Source organism: Gossypium arboreum, chromosome 6 (assembly GCF_025698485.1).
Source record: "Gossypium arboreum isolate Shixiya-1 chromosome 6, ASM2569848v2, whole genome shotgun sequence".
NCBI classification, from domain to species: domain Eukaryota; kingdom Viridiplantae; phylum Streptophyta; class Magnoliopsida; order Malvales; family Malvaceae; genus Gossypium; species Gossypium arboreum.
The window spans coordinates 16847144-16870765 of NC_069075.1; the positions used below are offsets into that span (position 1 = coordinate 16847144).

Genomic DNA, 23622 nt, shown 5'->3' on the forward strand with positions numbered 1-23622 from the left:
CTATAGATCTATCTTTGTACATTACAAGCAATGTACATCTTAAGTGTAGGGGGTATTCATTTTTATATCAGAAAAATCCCTGAATGATTGCCTTGTTTTCTTGAAAAGCTCTCATATCATGTTTAGGATAAATTTTGATTGCTTTATGATTTTTATTGTTATATCTTAAATTAAAACATAGGCATTCATGCATTGATTATTTAAACTTAAGACATTAGAGAATTAAGCATTATAAGTTGATTTTTAAGAATTTAAAAGTTTAGGTTGTTTCTCCAAGGTTAGGTATTATCCTGAGTTGGAATTCACAAGTTTAAACATCAAAAAGCCATAATTTTTGTGAGATCTTAAGCCTTCAAGAGCATCTATTAATTCTTTCATGCTCACTTTCATTATGAGTGCGTCAGTATTGAACTGTTATTCTAGAACTTGCTTGATTATGCATGTCAAGACCACACTATTTGATTTGATATGTCAAAATGAGAAAGGCACTTAGGATTAACCCACTCATGCCATGAAAAGCCTACCTCCACGATTAACCCTTAGTAAACCCCGTTGAGCTAACAAGCCATTTCTTGTATTACCCTCAAGATAAACCCATAAATCATTATTGTTGAAATCCCCTAAATTAATTTGATCCTTATTTTTGTCGAGATTTGAGTTTGAAATAATTGCTTAGCTATGTTTTATTCTATTTTGTTATTTGACTTGTTCTTAAAAAAATGTATACATATTAGTAGTAGTGACCTTCTGAGCTAAGAAAGCTAAATTCTATATTCTGAGAAAAAAGCTCTGTTGTACGCAATTGTTGACTAGTCATTTTTCTAGTTAGGCAGTTTTTCAATTCAATCTTGATTCTAACCCTTTCTTTCAGCTTGTGGCTAAAGCTCCTAACCAAGCCTCGTTACAACCCTCTAAAGACCTTTTGATTGATGTTTCATCTCAATTTATAGTGGTGGAGACAGTATAGTAACCGAATCGACGTTATAAACGCCTACTATTTTAGTTATTCAGTGACATCTCTTCAATAAATTCGTAAGCCTCTTCAGGTGTTTTGTTATTGATGGTTCCCCCGACTGCTGCGTCAATCATCCGTCTTGTCGAGGGGTTCACACTATTGTAGAATGTTTGAACTTGCAACCATAGAGGTAATCCATGGTGAGGGCACCTTAGCAGTAGGTCATTGTATCTCTCCCATGCATCGTAAAGAGTTTCTAAGTCCATCTGCACAAACGAAGAGATATAATTACATAATTTAGTCGTTTTAGCCGGCGGAAAATATTTTAGTAAAAACATTTTTGGTCATTTGTTCCCAAGTAGTAATTGACCCTCGTGGTAACAAGTTCAACCACTATTTAGCTTTGTTCCTCAATGAAAAAGGGAATAACCGAAAACAAATGGCATCATCAGAAACACCATTAATTTTAAATGTATCGCATAGTTCCAAAAGGTTTGCTAAGTGAGCGTCGGGATCCTCATCCTGCAAACCATCAAACTAAACAAATTGTTGTATCATTTGGATAGTGTTAGGTTTTAGTTCAAAAGTATTTGCAGCTACAGCAGGTCTAACTATGCTTGATTCAGTTCCTATTAAAGAAGGTTTAGCATAATCATACATAGTGCGTAGAGCAGGATTTTGATTGACCGCAATTGCAGGAGGTAGCTGATTGTCTTGGTTTTCAGCCATCTCTTCGGTTGGGATTGAGTATCGTCCTCTTGCTCGTTCTCTGTGTATTTTAAGCTTCGCCTTATTTCTCTTTAGTTTCTGCGAACTGTGCGATCGATTTATTTGTCAAAAAGTAGTGGTCCTGACTGGTTTCTTCTAGTCATAAATTATAAAAACCTGCCAAGAGAAAGAAAAAGTAAATTAATAAATAATATTAAAATCAAAATTAAAATTAAATTGCAAGAAAAATAAATGGCTAAAGTAATAAAAATTGAGCGTTCCTAATATCTTAGTTCCCCGGCAATGGCGCCAAAAACTTGATCGTGATTTTGTGTGATAAGTTTTATAAATTTATAATGAATCGTTTTTGAAACTAACTATTATCACGATGAAGGCAAATGTACCTATCGAACAGTAGTATAGTTTTAGCAAGACCAGATTGTCAAACCCAAAGGAACTAAAAGTACTAGTAATGACTGTCTCTTTATTATCTAGCCTAAAAATAATGGCGTTTATTTTAACTAACTAATTAACTAAACTAAGAAATCACAGAAAATAGAATTGGGGAATGACTTTTAGAAAACTCGATTGATTGAGACAATACCTAAGGAAAAATCCACCTAGACTTTACTTGTTATTCTGACTCCGAATCGGACGATGTATTCATTTAACTTGTCCCGTAGAGATCTCTAAGTTATGTTATTATCCCTATTCAGGACTAATAACGTCTAATCCTTAGATTGAATAATTGAGACTTTTCTCTAATTAACACCCTATGGTTGCATTAACTCGATCTATGGATCCCATTATTAGGTTTCACCCTAATCTAGCAAAATCTTGTCACCCTATGTCTAGACGCGCAATCAACTCCGCTTAATTATGACAAATGTACTCTTAGACAGGGTCTATTCCTCCTCTAAATAATTGCTTATCTTGAATCGGTATCCTGCGATATCAAAACAAGAATTAAGAACACATAATTAAGAACAAGTTAAATATTTATTATACAATTCAGAAAATAATAACAAGATTCGTCTTAGGTTTCATCCCCCTTAGGTATTTAGGGGATTTAGTTCATAACTAAAAAGGAAAACATCTCAAAAGAATAATGAATACAAAACATAAAGAAAACCCAAAACACCTGAAGGGAAATTGAGGAGAGATCTTCAGTCTTGATGGTGACTCCAGCTTCTAAGATAGATCAATCGGCTTCCCTTGAGCAGTTCTCTACCTCCTTCTCTCTGTGGCCCCTTTTCCTATTTTTTTAGGGCGTATTTATAGGGTTTAGAATGTCTAAAAGCACTTAAAAGTAGCCTTTTTTCGAATTGGACTCAACTTGGACTCAGCAGGGACACGCCCATGTGTGATTACTTCAGGCCGTGGTCAAGCTTGTTAAATAGGCATGGGCGTGTGGTCTACCCATGTGAGTCGTGCTTCGATTCTGCCAAATTGACATGGCCGTGTGGTCTTCCTGTTTGAGGAAGTCCAGGCCGTGTTGGTTTCGTACTTTGGCCCATTTTCTCAGTTTTTGGCTCGTTTCTCATTCCTTTTGCTCTCCTATGCTCACCTTAGTATAAAACATGAAATTAAGGCATTAGGAGCATTAAATTCACCAATTCTGAGGAAAAATCATGCATAAAATGCGTTAAGCATGGGGTAAAAATATATATAAATTACGGTTTATCAAATATTTGGGCTTTGAGCCTAGCAAGCCTTGTGCTGGTGAATTTATTCGGGCTTGATGCCTAGCAGGCTTGTTGCTGGTGTATAAAATCAGACTTTGAGTCTAGCAGGCCTTGTGCTGGTGTGTGATACAGCCTTAGGCCTAGCATGCTTTATGCCGATGATTATTTATAAGTTTATGCCTAAAAGACTTCATGCTGATGTGGTATTTGAATACATTAAACGAGCTAAATGGCCATGTATGAATTAACTTGTTACCTACTTAAAATAAGGTAAGTAAGTAACTTGATAATTTGTTACAAATCATGTGTGATGCAAATGAACTATATATGTGATTATGGTATGTGTATTCGGTTCTATGATCGAATGATATGAATATTATGGATTTGGTCTTTGAATATATGTATACAAGACCATGTCTATTCGACCATATGGATGGTTCATGTACATGATGTTATATTATGACTTTTGAGCTTGTGTATATGAGTGTATATACATTTGGTTATATATTGACATGTTGATTTTGAAAGCTGGATGATAATTAATTATTTTGATTATATAAGCATTCGACTAAGGAGAAATTGTTTTATAAAAGTATATGTTATATATATATGGAATTAAAAGCTTGGAATTATATGTGATTACAAATGCATAAGTGGATTTATTTAATTGAAATGATTTAGTATTGAGATGTTATCATGCATTAATTGTTTAATTTGCTTAAGGCTTACTAAGCTAAGTTAGCTTACTCTTTGTGTTTTCGTTTACTCTATTTTATAGATTTCAGATTTTAGTTACGAGCTCGAGAATCGTCAGTAAAGTTCATCACACTATCTACAGCTTCGATATTTAAATATTTGAACTCGAACTATGGCATGTATAGGCTAGAGTGTGTGTGTTTAGTAAAGTTCAATTTTTGGAAATGTAGGTTTATTAGCCATGCGAAAATAGGTTAACTATTTTGCTTGAATTCGGTTTTGGCATCCATTTTGATTATTATGCTATGTGCCATGAATGATTATAATTTATGTTATGTGTTCGTATATTAATGTTAGTTAATGATTTTGGATGAGGTATGAAGAAATAAATCGTAAATATGTTTGATTGCTTTGGATGTGTTATATATATATATATATATATATATATAGTGTATATGTGCATTTGATCACCATGTTTAGTCTTAGTCTTTTATGTTTCTAGTTGTCATGTTTAATGAACTTAGTTTTGGGTAATTCGGTGATGAAATCTCTTGGATGTGTTCATGGTTTTAGTAATGAAATTCGGTTATGAAATGTAATAGGTAATAAAAATGTCCCATGAATATTTTAGTCAATTGTTTTATATGCAATTAAATGTTAAGTGTGGTTTTCAAATTTAGGGTAAATACGCACAATGTTTATATGAGTAAGAAGCATGTTTGGCCATGTTGAATTGTAATAAAGATGCATAAGTGATTGACTAATAAATTATGTAAATGTTTTTTTTTAATCGGTTATATATAAAGCTTGTGCAGAAATTGATATTTGTGATTTAATGATAGACTGAGGTTATACGAATTATGCATGTTTATGGTATTATGTTGTTATTTGTGGCTGAAATTGATTTAAGATAAAATGTTGAAATATGTTTGAGTTCGATGAGACATGTTGCATCTCTTATGTGATGGTTATTTATCAAACCGAATTTATGACTTGCCTTAAAGCTTTATTTGATTATGTTTAGTTACCTCTACATATGTATTTATATTTAAAAGCATATTATACATGACTTGAGATATGAATTGTATTTTGTTTCACAATTTATAAAGTAAGTTTAATAATTAATTGGTCATTTGATTTTTGTAATGTGAACATGACTTGTATAAATCAGTGAATGTTTGAAAACTATGTCTTTTCATAATGCCTCGTAACCCCATTCTGGCGACGGATACGGGTTAGAGGTGTTACAAATTTATTTTGTTTTGTTTTAATTTAATATTCCTTTTATTAATTATTTATTGTTATTGTTATTATTTTTATTTTATTTTATTTTATTTTTTTTGGACGTGCTTCTCTTCTTCTTTTTCCCTTTAGTTTTTCTTCTTTTTGCTCCTTCATTGATTTTTATTCTTTCTTTTGGTAAACGGTTTTGCTACGCATACTTCGAAGAATTTCGCTTATCAGTCGTCAAAAACAGGTGTGGGGCTCGAACCTTCTCTACACTATTTTATTTTTCCCAGATGCGCGATTTGATCTATTTTTTGTGTGTTCCAACTCTTTGGTTTTGGATTTTCTGAAGGCTAAAAGTGAGTGAAATACTCCAATTTCTAATGTGTCTTCGATATTACTAAAGTTGGGGACGAATCTGGTGGCTAAAACGGTGTTTTTAGGGCTATTTTAGGGTGGTTTCGTGACCTCCCTAGTGGTCACACTGGTGTGTGCTGGGGCACACGGCCGTGTGGACTTGGGAACTAAGGTTTCAAGGCCAAATTGGGTGCCACACGGTGATGTGGCCAATTTGGGGATTTTTTCAGAATTCACATGGCTGTGTCCCTTGGGCACACGGACGTGTGGGTTTGGGAATTAGGGATTCTGAGCTTTGGTGTGACACGGCCTAGCCACATGGCCGTGTGATTGATGTGGAGATTTTGGGATCCCAAACAGGCGCGTGTTTCAGGACACACGGCCTTGTCTGGTAGGCACAAGGGCTTGTGAGATCCTTACACGGTTGTGTCTACCATACACCCTATTTTAGTGAAATTGGACAGTGAGTTACATGTCCTGTTCACATGGCCATATCCTTGCTTCACATAGGCATGTGCCTCTGTCACAGAGCCATGTGCTACCATTCACACGGGTGTTTGGACCCCCACACGACCTGGTTTGCTCCAGACGGCCGGAGCACACAGGCGTGTGACCCTCTCTCGCCAAATAATGATTTTAGGTAAATTTTAAGTGTAATCATAACTTTGTGTGTTCTGACTCTCGATTGAGCTTTACTGAGGGTAATTATGATTCTAATCTAAGCTTGATGTGTGTGTATTTGTGGTTGGTTGTGTGATAAGCTTAATACTGAATTCGAGTTATGAGTGTGCACATACCTAATTCTGTAACTGACTGACTGGATGTGAGTGATTGCTTTTGAATGATTATTTGAAATTGTTATTTCGTTCTGTACATTTGGCTGCATACACACATTCATGTGCATAAAGTGTTTTGGGTGGGATTTTGAAGAGAAGGAAGATTGACTGAACTGAACTGGCAACTGATCTGCTGGTTACTAGTCTTAATACCCTGAGGGTCGTGGACTTTACTGATAACAATATAATAGATTATTGCATTGCACTGTACCGCATGTACATTAGCTACGCTACGTACCATTAATAGAATTGGCAGTCTTACTGCAATCTATCAGTATAACGGATTACCGCATTCCACTGTACCGCATGTACATTAGCTACGCTACATGCCACTATCTGATCTGGCAGTTCATACTGCATGCCTGTACCGTGGATATCGCATTGCACAGTGCAGCTTATATGCTAGTTTTGCTACGTAACATACGTGAATGCCAGTTTATCTACATACTGTTAGCCCCAATACCCAGAGGGTCGTGGGCGGTCTCAATACCCTGAGGGTCGTGGACAATGTTGATGGTCATTGTACCGGGAAACTTGGGATGACTTCATATGGAGTGTAGGGTTGGATAACTTTTCGAGGTCCGACATAGAGTGATTGGTTGGATGAGCTTAATAGCTCTATTGAGGAATGATAGGGGATGGAGAGGTGTGTTGGTTGAATGGGTGGGTTTTCTTTAACTCAACTGCATTCATATGCATCATATTGACTGTTTTGTGAGTGCGGCTGTCTGTTGTACGGTTCAACTAAAAGGTATTTATGACACCATGAAATTGTTAAACCCTGATTTTATCTGACTGACTGAACGGGAACTAATGACTATTGAGAGTTTTGTTACTAGACTGAATAGTATTTGTGATTGTGTAACTAAGTGTGGTCTTAGTATGCTTTAAATGCTGCTATCTGTCGGTACGTTCGTTTAAAATGTACCAACTGTGTTTGTATAGCTCTGTAAATATGTTACACTTTTGAACTGCTTTCTGTTTTTGATCTTGTAGTCAGTCGGTTTTGTCTCACACTGAGCTCGTGTAGCTCACCCCCTCTTCTGTTCCCCTTTCAGGTACAGTTCTGGATTCTGTTGATGGACTCAGTACGCGAAGCTCTCAGATAGTTTCAACAAATTGGGAAGTCATTTTGTGTTTTCTAGCTTTATTATATATATTTGGTTTGAACTATAAAGATTTACAGTACCGCAGTACCATTTTCAGTTTCATGATTTATTTCTGGTATCTTTACAGAAGGGATTTTAAACATTTAATTGCTTTGAGTTTCTCCACAAATCTAATTCTTTTCGAGTTTTAAATTTCACTGCTATTATTTGGTTTTTACTTGATAATGAATAAATGTTCCTAAGTTATAAACAGATTGTTTTTGTAAAATTTTCCTTCGATCACTCCGGTGATCAATGTAGCATTTCAGATTCGGTCTAAACTTCTATGCGAGGTTTGGGGTGTTACTAGACTTTTCGACCTAGTACTTTGTAATTTTATCCAACCAAATTTTGTTTTTCTATTTCCAAAAATAAACTTCAATATATTTATATTAAATGATTTTATCATTCCAATTTTACCCAGGTAAAATTATGACGATTTTACCCCTTGTAAAATTTCGAGAAAATATGTTATTATTTCACCACTAAAAATGTTCACTATGACCGAATGGTATATTTTCATTTTTAGTCTTTAAAATAGCTCAAAAAAATAAACTCATTCTTTCTATCATTTCTTATTAATCCATGTACATTTGCAAATGAATCATTTATCATTTATCATTTATCATTTTCATTTTGAGAAAACCACATTCATTTCCAAATGATTCCATTTCTTAATTTAGAAGAAAACCATAACTATTTTTGAATGTTTTCCATTTCTCTATTTCTATTCATTTTGTTCATTTTGATTCAAACACACAATTCATTTCTGGTTTCAATGAGCTAGTGGAGGGATCGATTGGACATATGTAATTAGGAATGGAATGATTTATAATTAAGTTCCAGCTTTTCGTCTACTAGTTACAAACACATTTAGTCACAAAGTCATTTCACTACAGTATCATGATTGAGCTCTCCCTAACGACATTCCATTTCGAAAGCAACTACTTAGTGTTCATCCAATGACCTTATCAGAAGTGTGTTACCCTCATAAGTGATCTGCCAAAATTCGATGTAGCAGATTAAACTAGTTTTCACATTTAAGGAGTTTGAATACAAGAATTTTCATTACATTTTAAATAAGTTTATTTATTTTTACTTACATTCAATAAAATGTGCAAATTGAGTCTTTTATTGACCCTAAGGGCCAAATGAGGCCCAAGGGAGAGCTAACATGCTTTGTAAGTGTGCAAGAGACCATCAGAAGGCATTTTAGAACTATACTGGACACTATGTCACAACACAGGAGGACTGATGTCGCAACATAGGCAATTGAATGAAGAAAAATCAAGTCTGCCTTTGATGTCACGACACAGACCGAGGGTGTCGTGACATACTCTTGAAGATAGCTATAGAGGAGCATATTGGTTGCTATGTCACGACACAGGTCTTGTTGTGTCGCGACATTGACTCTAAGACAGAAATTAGACATGAAGCAAAAGAATTTCGGTCAACACAATAAAACTTAATGATCGGGAACATTAGTTGACCTGGGGTTAAGGATGACAGCTATTTAGAGGCTATGAATAGGCTCCTTCGATAGATGTTAAAGACACCTTTTAATTAACCTAGTTTCTTCCTTTATATTCAATTTTGTTTTCTTTCCTAGGTTTCTATAGTTTAGTTTATTTGTTTCTTGTTTTCTTTCAAGAGATCTGAATTATGCAATCTTTCAACTCTGTTGATTAACGATTAATATCAATACAATCAAGCTCTTTCATTTACTCTATCTTCTCGATTTAATTAGCATGCTTTCTCTTTACATCGATTATACATTGTTTATGAAAACCATGAGAAACTAATCCTTCTATGGAGGATTGGCGAGTGGAGGAATGATCTGTTAACTATTTTGTAGGGTTACTCAGCAGATCAACTATTTGGGAAAGGGAGTACGTGAAAAAAAAACCCTAAACCTGACAACCCCAAGAAGTCATCAATGTGAAAATTAACCCAAAATTGGTATTGCCCATCCATGAACACCTTAACCCCAAACCAGTCTGTATGTTAGTGGAAGATCAGAAGATCCTACTAAGGTAGCGGCTAGTTGATTAACGAGGAACCCGAAATGACAATTGATGGAGATTACTAAAGCGAGCTAATCACCAAAACTCAAATTTGATTTATTTTTCCTTTTTAATCTCTTGAATTTTATCTTTTTATGTTGTTTTATTTTTATCATTATAAAAACCCCAAAAATCCTTTATTTTATATTCTTCCTACTATAACTTAATCTAAAGTACTAAATAGATCTTTTAGTAATTAGGTTAGAATTTATCTAGTACTCACCTTCCTTAGGTACGATCCTCGGAGTACTTACCCACTCTATTGTAAAACTATATTACAACTAGACTCGTATACTTGCAGATACAACCTCATAATTCTATATTTCATTGTAGGATTCACACTCTGGATGTTAGTACATTTGGAGGCAGTAATTAGTTGGCACTGTTGCCAGGGAGGCAACGTTACTAGGTTAATTTTAATTCTTGAACGTAAAAGAATAGTTAGGAAAATTGTAGGTTATAGTTACGACTTTCAATTTATTAATTAACACGTTTAACATTTGTTTTTTTTCTCAGGAATCTTATACACTGTCAACCAAGTAATCAGTCAGCATAAAGTCATGGATGATTTTTATCATAAGTGATCCGTTGATGACTTCGATTATGATAAAGATATTTATGAGAACAGAGTCTATGAAGACTGGAAGATCCAGGAGAATCAACAATTACTAATGCTTAAGTTAAGTTAACTCTGAGGAGAAACCCCAGTTTTTCCCCAAGATGATAATGACCATGACAAGATACCATCAGAAACGTACCAAGAGGTGATATGATTGATATTGAGTAGAGAGGAGAATGTCATCATAAATGCTTGCGAAGAAAGGGAACTCTCAGACTATTTTCCACTTCAACAAATAGAAGAATATTCAAACCAATCAAACAAAACAGCGGAAAGAGAAGATATGGAGCTAGTGGAGGGAATGGTTAGTGAACCGAAGAATCAGATATACATGGAATGCATTGTCCTAGAAATCCTAGGTTTTCCCAATAAAGTCGGAACACAAGAATAGTATAACACAGACTGACCAATAGAGACAATGGTAATTATGGTTGATCTAGTGGAAGAGTGTCTATCGATTCAAGAATTCCTAGAGTAAAATAAAGAGATACTAGTAGACTCGGTTGATGAACCTGAATTATAACAGCCCGATTTTGGGTCTAGTCGGAACAGTGATTTTAGGGCTACAAATTTGACGTACAAAAATTTATTTTTATTATATTTTTATGGTTCTTGAAAATTTCGTTTGAAAATTTTGACGTTTGGGCACTCAATTTGGTCTAAAGGACTAAATTGTAAAAAGTGCAAAAGTTGAGTTCTAAATGCTAGAGGTGTCCAATTGTTATGAAATTTTAAACTGGAGGTCATTAAATAGTAACTAGACAATTCGTTAAGTTTATGAACAAAAATGGACATGGTTAGGTATGTTTTTAAAGTTTTTCATTAAGGGAATTTAGGTAATTTGGTAATTAAAATGAATTAAAAAAGCAAACTAAAAGCCAAATTTTGTCCATTTTCTACCCCATGGCTGAATTTCATAAGGAGAAACCATGTCTAGGGTTTTTCAAGCTTCCAAGCTCAATGTAAGTCCGTTCTAGCCCGTTTTTAATTATTTTTATGTTTTTGAAATCCTCATAACAAGATCTATCTATTTCTACCACTAATTAATAAATAATAAAAGTATAAAATGTATGTTTGATGTATGATAAATGACTTTTGCTAAGTGATTTTCGGTGAAAATGCCTAAAAGGACTTATTCATAAAAGTTATAAAATAAGTAGTAAAACTACGATTTAATGAAAAAATTGGGCTGCTATAAGCATGTATAAGGTGTGGCTAGGAATGGGTATTGAAGAAATTGAGTACATTTCATTTTACGAGCCTAGATACTAAAATGTAAAAATGTCAAACTTTAGGGGCAAAAATGTAATTTTTTCATAATATGATTTTGGGCTGATTTGAATAGTATAATGATTAAATAAGTTAAATGTGATATTATAGATCAATAAAAATGAGGTTCGGAATTAGAATGGGGGAAAAACAAGTATTTGACGGTTAGGCTCTTTTCGCTATTTTTATGCCGAGGTAAGTTCTTATGTTTAATAAGCATTAAATTATATATGTATAAATTCTTAATTGATAGTATTGTGGTAAATTCTATATTATTGAAAATGAAATGTGAATGCTACTAAGTATGATACTAAGGAAATGACCGATAGAGATTCGATATAACGAAAGTCCTGGTTGAACCTTAGGAATAGATAGGATACAAATGTCAAGACATAAGGGTTACAAAGATTACGTGTAAGACCATATCTTGGATATGGCATCGATACGAGACTTCGTGTAAGACCATATTTGGGATATGGCATTGATATGAACTTCATGTAAGACCATAGCAAGGCTATTGGCATAAATACGAGATCCCATGTAAGACCATATCTGGGATACGGCATTGGATTGGTACTGTGTGTACGGGATTCCCGATCCTTTAGTATTCCAAGTGGTTCAACTGGTAATTTAACGGGTATGTCAAAGAAGAGAAACAGTATGTAAGTATTACAAATTGGTACATGTATGTACGTAAAGTTTATAAGCATTGACTTCATGAAATTGTGTGTTCATGATTTCCACGAGAATGATTATGTGAAACCTTGTGATTGTTGGCCTATGCTTGTAATGTATGAAATTCATGTTAAATTTTGGTTGAAGACCATGTGATTGGCTTTCGGGCCAAATTGAGTTATGATATAGCGTGTGTAACACCCCTTACCCGTTACCGTCGCCGGAACAGGATATAAGGTATTACCAGAACATAACACATACCATTAAACATAATCGAGATGTAAATATGTCATCCAATTTGATAGTGCATCGTATAACATATGTCTTGAACAATATTAGCCCACTTTAATGGCTTGTACAAAGTATCACGGTCGAAATCTTGTAACTAATATTTTAACCTAGACAAATATGACACGTAACAAAATAATTAAGCCTACTATACATGCCATAATTCAAAACGTTTAGTTCAAATACCCTAAAGTATGATAGTGCGGATAGATCTTCACGATCCTTAACTCCTGAGCAAACCGAAGAACACTATAAGACAAAAGAGAGAAACAAAGTAAGCTTATAGCTTAGTAAGTAAGTATGTAAATACTAATTAAAGAATCTAACATGTTTACACAACAATTCAAGTTTATCTACTTTAACTTCACTATTCATTCCACTTTGATTTAGCTGTCTCTACTGCATCATATTCACTATTCATACTCATAAAGCTTTTTGCTAATTTTTTTCTATAATTTTTGGTTCAGCCGATTAGTACAGTTTATTAGTTAAAGTTTCCCCTGTTACACAGCTCGACTGATCTGACCTCTGTTCACTACGAATTGAATATCTCTCAGTACACAATTCAAACAACCCTGAGGTCTGTTTCATTTAAAACTAGTCTCAATAAGGAATTTAGGCATGTAAACTATATTTCTTAATTTTCCTTGTACAATTTTTAATGATTTTTCAAAGTTGGAACAGGGGATCACGTATTCATCCTGAGCAAGTCACATACAATTGTAAATATCTCAAAATATAGAACTCCTTTGCTTGCTCTGTTTCTTTTATATGAAAGTAGACTCATTAAACTTTAATTTCACATCTCATTCAACCTCTAATTATATTCCTCCTATTTTTGGTGATTTTTCAAAATCACGTCTCTGCTACCATCTAAAAACAGTTTTAATGCTAATTTCACTCTTTCACACATTCTTTATGCTAACCTCATTTTATCTCATATATGTATATACCACAAATCATTTTCACCACATTTCATTCACCATAAGTGTAGGTCCAAACCACAATATCACCACAAAACCATCCCGTTGAACAATTCGGATCAATCCTCGATATTTAATGGTTTCAGCACACAGCTCCACCATCATACTTCGTTTAGTTCGGCTCTCTTGTACACATGGTGAACACTTAGTACCACTCATGCGACCCAACCGATTTGTCTCGTAGCTCTCTTGTCTACATGGTTTCCTTCACTTGGAATCACGCATGCGACCTAGCTACATTTATCTTTCACGTAGCTCTCTTGTCTACATGGTGTCCTTCACTTGGAATCACGCATGCGACCCATTACATTTATCTTTCACGTAGCTCTCTTGTCTACATGGGATACATCTCGTATCACACATGTGACCTAGCTACTACAGGGTGTCTCATAGCTTTCTTGTACACATGATGTGCACTCAGCATCATACATGTGACCTAGCTACGCCCTCTATTTCATTCGATCTCTCCAATGTTCAACCGGATCTCTCTATATTTATTTCCATTCTTCCAATAGTCGATTTATATTTTAACATCAGCTAGTATATTTATATAATAGGCTGAAATATAAGAATGTACATGAAATTATTGTAATATTTACATACAAACTTACCTTGGTGCAAAATGTGGAAATTTTGCAATTTAGTCCAAAACTTTTTCCTTCCCCGTTCTAGATCAATTCGCGTCTTTCTTGATCTATAATAACACATTTAGCTCATTTAATACTCATAATATTTATTTCAATCCAAAAATCACATCATGGAAAAATTACATTTTGCCCCTAACTTTTCAAAATTACAATTTTGCCCCTAGGCTCGGAATTTAATTTCAGCCCTTATTCTTATATTTTATGATATGCTGAACATTTTCTCTTCTACAACAACATCAAATTCTCACTCTATCATATAGTTATGAACAATAGGTATTTTTACCGATTATGCTTGCTTTTACTCGTTTTCACTTAAAACCGAGTAGCACAAGTTATTTAACATAATTTAAAACCTCATATTCTATCATAAAACATCAAAATACACAAATTTCACCTATGGGTATTTTTCCAAATGTGAACCCTAGGTTAAATTATTACTAGCATAAGCTTAATCGAGCTTCCGGATTCCAAAAGCGTAAAGAACATTAAAAGCGGGCTTGGAATCACTTACTATGGAGCTTGAAAGTTGAAGAAACCCTAGCTATGGAGAGAGGGAGAATTCGGCAGCAACTAAGGAGGATGATGACCAATTTTGTGTTATTTTTCCCATTTTATTTCATTTAATATCCAAATGACCAAAATGCCCTCCTTACTAAACTTTCAAAATTCCTTCCATGTCCTAATTTTGTCCATGAACTTAAAATTGGTCAAATTGCTATTTAAGACCTCCTAATTAATATTCCAAAACAATTTCATACTAAAACTTCGGGATGCAAATTTTGCAACTTATTCGATTTAGTCCCTACTTTCAATTTAAGCACTTTAGGCATAGAATTTCATCACGAAATTTTCACACAATCATGCAATCATATCATAAACCCCAAAATAATTATAAAACAATTATTTCTATCTCGGATTTGTGGTCACGAAACCACTATTCCGATTAGGCCCTAATTCGGGTTGTCACAATTCTCCCCCTTTTGAGATTTTCGTCCCGAAAATCTTACCAGAAAGAGGTTTGGGTCTTGTTTCCTCATAGCTTCCTCGGGTTCCCACGTAGCCTCTTCTATCCCATGTCCGTGCCACAATACTTTCACTAAAGCTATACTTTTATTTCTTAACTGTTTAACCTCTCGAGCCAAAATCTTTATTGGTTCCTCCTTATAGGTCATATCCGATCGAATCTCAATTTCATTGGAGAAATCACATGTGAAGGATCGAACGATAACGTCGCAACATTGATACATGAAACACGTTATGAATTCTTTCTAACTCTGCCGTAAGGCCAACCGATATGCCATTGGTCCAATTCTCTCAAGAATCTCAGACGGCCCAATAAAACGCGGACTCAACTTGCCTTTCCGACTAAATCTCGAATCTTTTTCCATGGTGACACCTTCAAGAACACTTTATCACCCACCGAAATTCAATCTCTTTTCTTTTTAAATCGCATATGACTTTTGTCGATCTGAAGCGACTTTTAAGCAATCCCGAATTACTTTTATTTTCTCTTGGTTTCTTTAACTAGATCAACTCCATGAATCATTTCTCACTAAGCTCGGTCCAATATAAAGGAGTCCGACACTTACGACCATACAAGGCTTCAGACGGTGCCATTTGTATACTTGATTGATAAGCTGTTATTGTAGGCAAACTCAATCAAAGATAGATATTTCTCCCAACTACCTCCAAATTCTAAAACACGAGATCTAAGCATATCTTGAGTACCGGATTACTCTTTCTGTTTGACCATCTGTTTGTGGATGAAATGCGGTACTAAAGTTCAATTTTGTACCCAAAGCTTCTTGTAACTTTTTCCAAAATCTCGAGGTAAATCTTGGATCTCTATCGATATTATAGACATAGGTACTCGTGCAACTTCACAATTTCAGCAACATATAATTCGCTAATTTATCAAGTGAGTAATCAGACGTCTTTGGTATAAAGTGGGCTGACTTTGTTAATCTATCAACCACTACCCAAACAGCATCCTTCTTTTTAGGAGTTAAAGGCAAACCGGTTACAAAATCCATGGTAATCTTGTCCCATTTCCACTCGAGCACCATTCTTGGTTGAAGTAATCCACAAGGCACTTGATGTTCAAACTTTTACTTGTTGACAGATCAAACACTTGGTTACAAATTCGAAATGTCCTTTTCATACCGCCACCAATACTGACTTCTTTAAATCATTATACATTTTTGTGCTACCGGGATGAATCGATAAATGACCATTGTGCGCCTCATGTAATATTTTCTAAATCAATTTATCGTTTTTCGCACACATATCCTGTCTCGAAACATCAAACAATCATCTGGTCCAACTCGAAAATTTGAGTCGTAACTTCGATTCGCATTGAGTTCTCTTGATCCGCAACTCACTATCATTCTTTTGAGCATCACAAATTAATCGGAGAAATAACGGTTTAGCTCTCATTTCGCTAAGATTGACCCATCATCGACAATGCTAACCCCGTGTTCATGGCTCTCAAAGTAAAAAGAAATTTTCGCTCAAGGCGCCAAGAACTACATTTGCTTTTCTGGATGATAATCAATCACTAGATCATAATCCTTTAATAATTCAAGCCATCTTATTGTCGCAGATTCAGATCCTTTTGATTCATCAAGTACTTCAAACTTTTGTGATCGGTAAAAATTCGGCATTTTCACCGTACAAATAATGTCGCCAAATCTTCAAGGCAAAAACAACAATGACGGCCCAAATCATGTGTAGGATAGTTCTTCTCATGCGGTTTTAAGCTGTCTCAAGCATAAGCTACCACTTTACCCTCTTGCATCAACACACATCCAAGGCACATCAATGATGCATCACTATAAATTACGAACTCCTTTCGACTCGGGCTGTACTAAAATTAGTGCTTCATCAATCGTGCTTTCAATTTTTCAAAACTTTGTTGACATTTATCATCCATTCAAACTTAACATTCTTTTGCAACAACTTAGTCATAGGAGAGGCAATCATCAAAAATCCTTCAACAAAACGTCTATAATACCGGCTAAGCCTAAAAGCTTCTAACCTCGGATACATTCTTGGCGGTTTCCAATCAACGATCGCAGAAATCTTGCTTGGATCCACCGAATGCCATCACCGAGACTATATGCCCAAAAATCCGACTTCACGAAGCGAACTCACTTTTACTAAACTTGGCAAGCAGTTTCTTTTCTCTCAAGATTTGCAATATAGTTCTCAAGTGTTCGGCATGTTCAGACTCATCTCGAGAATAAATTAAAATGTCATCTATAAACACTACTACAAACTTATCCAAATATGGCCAAAAGATCCGATTCATTAAGTCCATAAATATAGCTGGAGCATTTGTTAAGCCGAAAGGCATCACAAGAAACTCATAATGTCCATACCTTGTCCTAAAGGCGGTTTTCGGCACATCTGACTCCTTAACTCTCATTGGTAGTAACCGGACCTCAAATCAATCTTTGAAAACATTGTGGCCCCTTTAACCGATCGAATAAATCATCAATCCTCGAACGGTACTTGTTCTTTATAGTCACCTTATTGTCGACGGTAATCAATGCAAAGTCTCATTGAACCATCCTTCTTCTTCTGAATAATACAGAGCACCCTGTGGAGAGAAACTCGGTCTCACAAATCCCTTGTCCGTTAACTCCTGAATCGAGCCTTCAATTCTTTTAATTCATTGAGCCATTCTATATGGAGCAATCGAGATCGGTGCGGTGCCCGCAACAAATCAATGGCAAAATCTATCTCTCGTTCGGAGGCAACCCGGGCAATTCCTCAGAAATACATCCGAAACTCACAGACTATCAGATCGATTCAAATTTCAGTTGAGGCAACTCAATATTCATTACATAAGCGGATAAGCTTCACACCCTTTTCTCATGTATTTACGTGCAGACATGTGCGAAATCACCATAGGCAATTTATTTGGTTCATTTGTTTCAACCCACGAATTTCTCCATTTTCACATTTCAACTCTAGTGTCTTTTGTTTACAATCTACCTTAGCATCATACAATGTTAACGGTCCATTCCCAAGATAACGTCAAACTCACCAAATGGTAATGACATCAAGTTGGCCGGAAAACGGTGACCTTGAATCATTAATGGGCAATTCTTGCAAACCTTGTCAACTAGCACATATTGGCCTAAGGGTTCGACACTTTAATCGTAAACTCAATAAATTCAACAGCAACTTTTATTGGATACTAAATTCATGCAAATATAGGAATGAGTGGACCCGGATCAATCAATGCAATAACAATAGTATCATAGAGAGAAAATGTACCGATAATAACATCGGAGATGATGCATCTTCTCGCACGTATAGCATAAGCTCTAGCAGTGCTCTAGCTTCCGATCTTGCCGTTAAATCTTTCATCACAGTTTTACTACTAGTCCCACCTCCAGTATTTCTCGGTGGTCTACCTCTACTAGCGGTGGTATTACATCTAGCACTCTGAAATCTTTCTTCTTTAACTTTCTCCGGACAATCTCTAATAAAATGCTCATGAGAACACTTTGAAACAAGCTCGCTCGGTCCCCCAACACTCACCATAATGTTGCTCGCCACATTCTCGACACTCGGGCTTTGTAGGTCGACATTACCCACACTTGCCACCAAGTAGCTTGAGCTTTAGACCCGAATATGCTCTACCACGATCTCTGTGAATCCCCAATTGAAAGCTGTCATTCGAGGGTTTGTCTCTTTGGACCTCTTTGGTTAAGATTGAAATGGCTTGCTTATCTATCTTTTTCGACATCTCGGGCCTCAATAGCAGCTTTTCTTCTTTCTTTGTTCAATTCTTGACTTTAAGAGCTCGATCAACCAATACTACAAATTCTTTCAACTCCAAAATTCCTACAAGCACTTTAATGTCCTCATTCAGCCCATCTTCAAATCTTCTACACATAATGGCCTCGGTGGACACACATTCCTGGGCATACTTGCTGAGTCTTACAAATTCGCGTTCATACTCTACTACAGACATTTTCCCCTACTTCAATTCAAGGAACTCCTTCCGTTTTTGATCAATAAATCGCTGACTTATGTATTTCTTTCTAAATTCTTCCGGAAGAAATCCCAAGTAACTTTTCTTTTGGCACCACTGCAACCAAAGTCTTCCACCGGTGGTAAGCGAATCTCTCAAAAGTGATACAAAGACACTTTAAGCATTCCTCGGTGTACATGAGAGCTCATCAAATACACGGGTAGAATTTTCAAGGCGAATTCGCTTTCTCGGGATCATCATCGACCTTTGCTCTAAACTCTTGCCCCTTGTTTTGAATCTTGTCAACCGGAGGCTTGTTCATTCTTACCAAATCTATACCTTGAGCAGTTCTACAGAATCGCCCGAGGTATAGGAGGGGTGGAGGAGGTTGAGCATTTGGATTTGCTCGAATAAATTGATATACCAATTGTTCATCATTTGGAGAAAGGCATCCGAGCCTCATCTCCTTGTCTCAATGTCTCGTGTCTACTTTCCACGGTAGCGGTCCCTTGTGCGGGGAGCGGCGCATTACTAGCAAACATCATCCAGTTCCTTCAGGATCCATTACTATATTAAAACAAGACACGATTTAGAATAATCGAGTCACCACACTATCACAATATTTTTATGGCATGTATAGCTAGACCTTTACACACACTTTATTAGTCCGAGAACCGACTAAACCATAGCTCGATACCACTAAATGTAACACCCTTACCCGTTACGTCGCGGAACAGATATAAGGTATTACGGAACATAACACATACCATTAAACATAATCGAGATGTAAATATGTCATCCAATTTGATAGTGCATCGTATAACATATGTCTTGAACAATATTAGCCCACTTTAATGGCTTGTACAAAGTATCCGGTCGAGTCTTGTAACTAATATTTTAACCTAGACAAATATGACACGTAACAAAATAATTAAGCCTACTATACATGCCATAATTCAAAACGTTTAGTTCAAATACCCTAAAGTATGATAGTGCGGATAGATCTTCACGATCCTTAACTCCCGAGCAAACCAAGAACACTATAAGACAAAAGAGAGAAACAAAGTAAGCTTATAGCTTAGTAAGTAAGTATGTAAATACTAATTAAAGAATCTAACATGTTTACACAACAATTCAAGTTTATCTACTTTAACTTCACTATTCATTCCACTTTGATTTAGCTGTCTCTACTGCATCATATTCACTAAATAAATCATAACTCGGGTTACAAAACTCGAAATTCAAATCCGTAAAATTTCCCTGAATCTAGACTCATAAAGGTTTTTGCTAATTTTTTTCTATAATTTTTGGTTCAGCCGATTAGTACAGTTTATTAGTTAAAGTTTCCCCTATTACACAGCTCGACTGATCTGACCTCTGTTCACTACGAATTGAATATCTCTCAGTACACAATTCAAACAACCCTGAGGTCTGTTTCATTTAAAACTAGTCTCAATAAGGAATTTAGGCATGTAAACTATATTTCTTAATTTTCCTTGTACAATTTTTAATGATTTTTCAAAGTTGGAACAGGGATCACGTATTCATCCTGAGCAAGTCACATACAATTGTAAATATCTCAAAATATAGAACTCCTTTGCTTGCTCTGTTTCTTTTATATGAAAGTAGACTCATTAAACTTTAATTTCACATCTCATTCAACCTCTAATTATATTCCTCCTATTTTTGGTGATTTTTCAAAATCACGTCTCTGCTACCATCTAAAAACAGTTTTAATGCTAATTTCACTCTTTCACACATTCTTCATGCTAACCTCATTTTATCTCATATATGTATATACCACAAATCATTTTCACCACATTTCATTCACCATAAGTGTAGGTCCAAACCACAATATCACCACAAAACCATCCCGTTGAACAATTGGATCAATCCTCGATATTTAATGGTTTCAAAGACAGCTCCACCATCATACTTCGTTTAGTTCGGCTCTCTTGTACACATGGTGAACACTTAGTACCACTCATGCGACCCAACCGATTTGTCTCGTAGCTCTCTTGTCTACATGGTGTCCTTCACTTGGAATCACGCATGCACCTAGCTACATTTATCTTTCACGTAGCTCTCTTGTCTACATGGTGTCCTTCACTTGGAATCACGCATGCGACCCACTACATTTATCTTTCACGTAGCTCTCTTGTCTACATGGGATACATCTCGTATCACACATGTGACCTAGCTACTACAGGTGTCTCGTAGCTCTCTTGTACACATGATGTGCACTCAGCATCATACATGTGACCTAGCTACGCTCCTCTATTTCATTCGATCTCTCAGAATGTTCAGCAGGATCTCTCTATATTTATTTCCATTCTTCCAATAGTCGATTTATATTTTAACATCAGCTAGTATATTTATATAATAGGCTGAAATATAAGAATGTACATGAAATTATTGTAATATTTACATACAAACTTACCTTGGTGCAAAATGTGGAAATTTTGCAATTTAGTCCAAAACTTTTTCCTTCCCTGATTCGAGATCAATTCGCGTCTTTCTTGATCTATAATAACACATTTAGCTCATTTAATACTCATAATATTTATTTCAATCCAAAATCACATCATGGAAAAATTACATTTTGCCCCTAACTTTTCAAAATTACAATTTTGCCCCTAGGCTCGGAATTTAATTTCAGCCCTTATTCTTATATTTTATGATATGCTGAACATTTTCTCTTCTACAACAACATCAAATTCTCACTCTATCATATAGTTATGAACAATAGGTATTTTTACCGATTATCTTGCTTTTACTCGTTTTCACTTAAAACCGAGTAGCACAAGTTATTTAACATAATTTAAAACCTCATATTCTATCATAAAATATCAAAATACACAAATTTCACCAATGGGTATTTTTCCAAATGTGAACCCTAGGTTAAATTATTACTAGCATAAGCTTAATCGAGCTTAAGGATTCCAAAACGTAAAGAACATTAAAATGGGGCTTGGAATCACTTACTATGGAGCTTGAAAGTTGAAGAAACCCTAGCTATGGAGAGAGGAGAATTCGGCAGCAACTAAGGAGGATGATGACCAATTTTGTGTTATTTTTCCCATTTTATTTCATTTAATATCCAAATGACCAAAATGCCCTCCTTACTAAACTTTCAAAAATTCCTTCCATGTCCTAATTTTGTCCATGAACTTAAAATTGGTCAAATTGCTATTTAAGACCTCCTAATTAATATTCCAAAACAATTTCATACTAAAAACTTCTGGGATGCAAATTTTGCAACTTATTCGATTTAGTCCCTACTTTCAATTTAAGCACTTTAGGCATAGAATTTCATCACGAAATTTTCACACAATCATGCAATCATATCATAAACCCCAAAATAATTATAAAACAATTATTTCTATCTCGGATTTGTGGTCACGAAACCACTATTCCGATTAGGCCCTAATTCGGGTTGTCACAGCGTGTTTTATTCACTTAAGTTGCAATCCATCAGATATGAGAAAAAGGAAATATTGGTATGATTACCTATTAAAATGATTATGGAAGCATGAGAAGGTGAATACTCATATTTAATGTGCTAGTTTACTATGAGGTTTGAAATGACATGTAACACCCTTACCGAATTCTACCGTCGTAGGAGCAGATACAAGGTATTACCGAACATAATACCTACCATTAAACATAATCGAAATATAAATATGTCTTGAACAATATTAGCCAACTTTAATGGCTTGTACAAATTAGCTGGTCGAAGTCTTGTAACTAATATTTTAAACCTAGACAAATATGACACGTAACAAAATAATTAAGCCTACTATACATGCCATAATTCAAACGTTTAGTTCAAATACCCTAAAGTAGGATAGTGCGGATAGATCTTCACGATCCTTAACTCCCGAAAGCAAGCCGGAGAACACTATAAGACAAAGAGAGAAACAAAGTAAGCTTATAGCTTGGTAAGTAAGTATGTAAATACTAATTAAAAAAATCTAACATGTTTACACAACAATTCAAGTACATCTACTTTAACTTCACTATTCATTCCACTTTGATTAATTTGTCTCGCTGCGTCATATTCACTAAATAAATCATAAGTCGAGTTACCAAACTCGAAATTCAAATCCGTAAAATTTCCCTGAATCTAGACTCATAAATCTTTTTGCTAATTTTTTTTCTATAATTTTTGGTTTAGCCGATTAGTACAGTTTATTAGTTAAAGTTTCCCCTGTTACACAGCTCGACTGATCTGACCTCTGTTCACTACAAATTGAATTTCTCTCAGTACACAATTCAAACAACCCTGAAGTCTGTTTCATTTAAAAATAGTCTCAATAAGGAATTTAGGCATGTAAACTATATTTCTTAATTTGCTTTGTACAATTTTAATGATTTTTCAAAGTTGGAACAGGGATCACGTATTCATCCTGAGCAAGTCACATACAATTGTAAATATCTCAAAATATAGAATTCCTTTGCTTGCTCTGTTTCTTTTAT

The 23622-nt window shown here is 35.2% G+C and overlaps 1 non-coding gene across 1 annotated transcript; it reads left to right on the plus strand.

Annotated features, from left to right (window-relative positions):
• The first annotated feature begins 1147 nt into the window (after window positions 1–1147).
• On the plus strand, window positions 1148–1252 carry LOC128294554 (small nucleolar RNA R71). Its single transcript, XR_008284864.1, has one exon. It is a non-coding gene; the product is annotated as a small nucleolar RNA R71 (small nucleolar RNA).
• Window positions 1253–23622: the final 22370 nt, after the last annotated feature.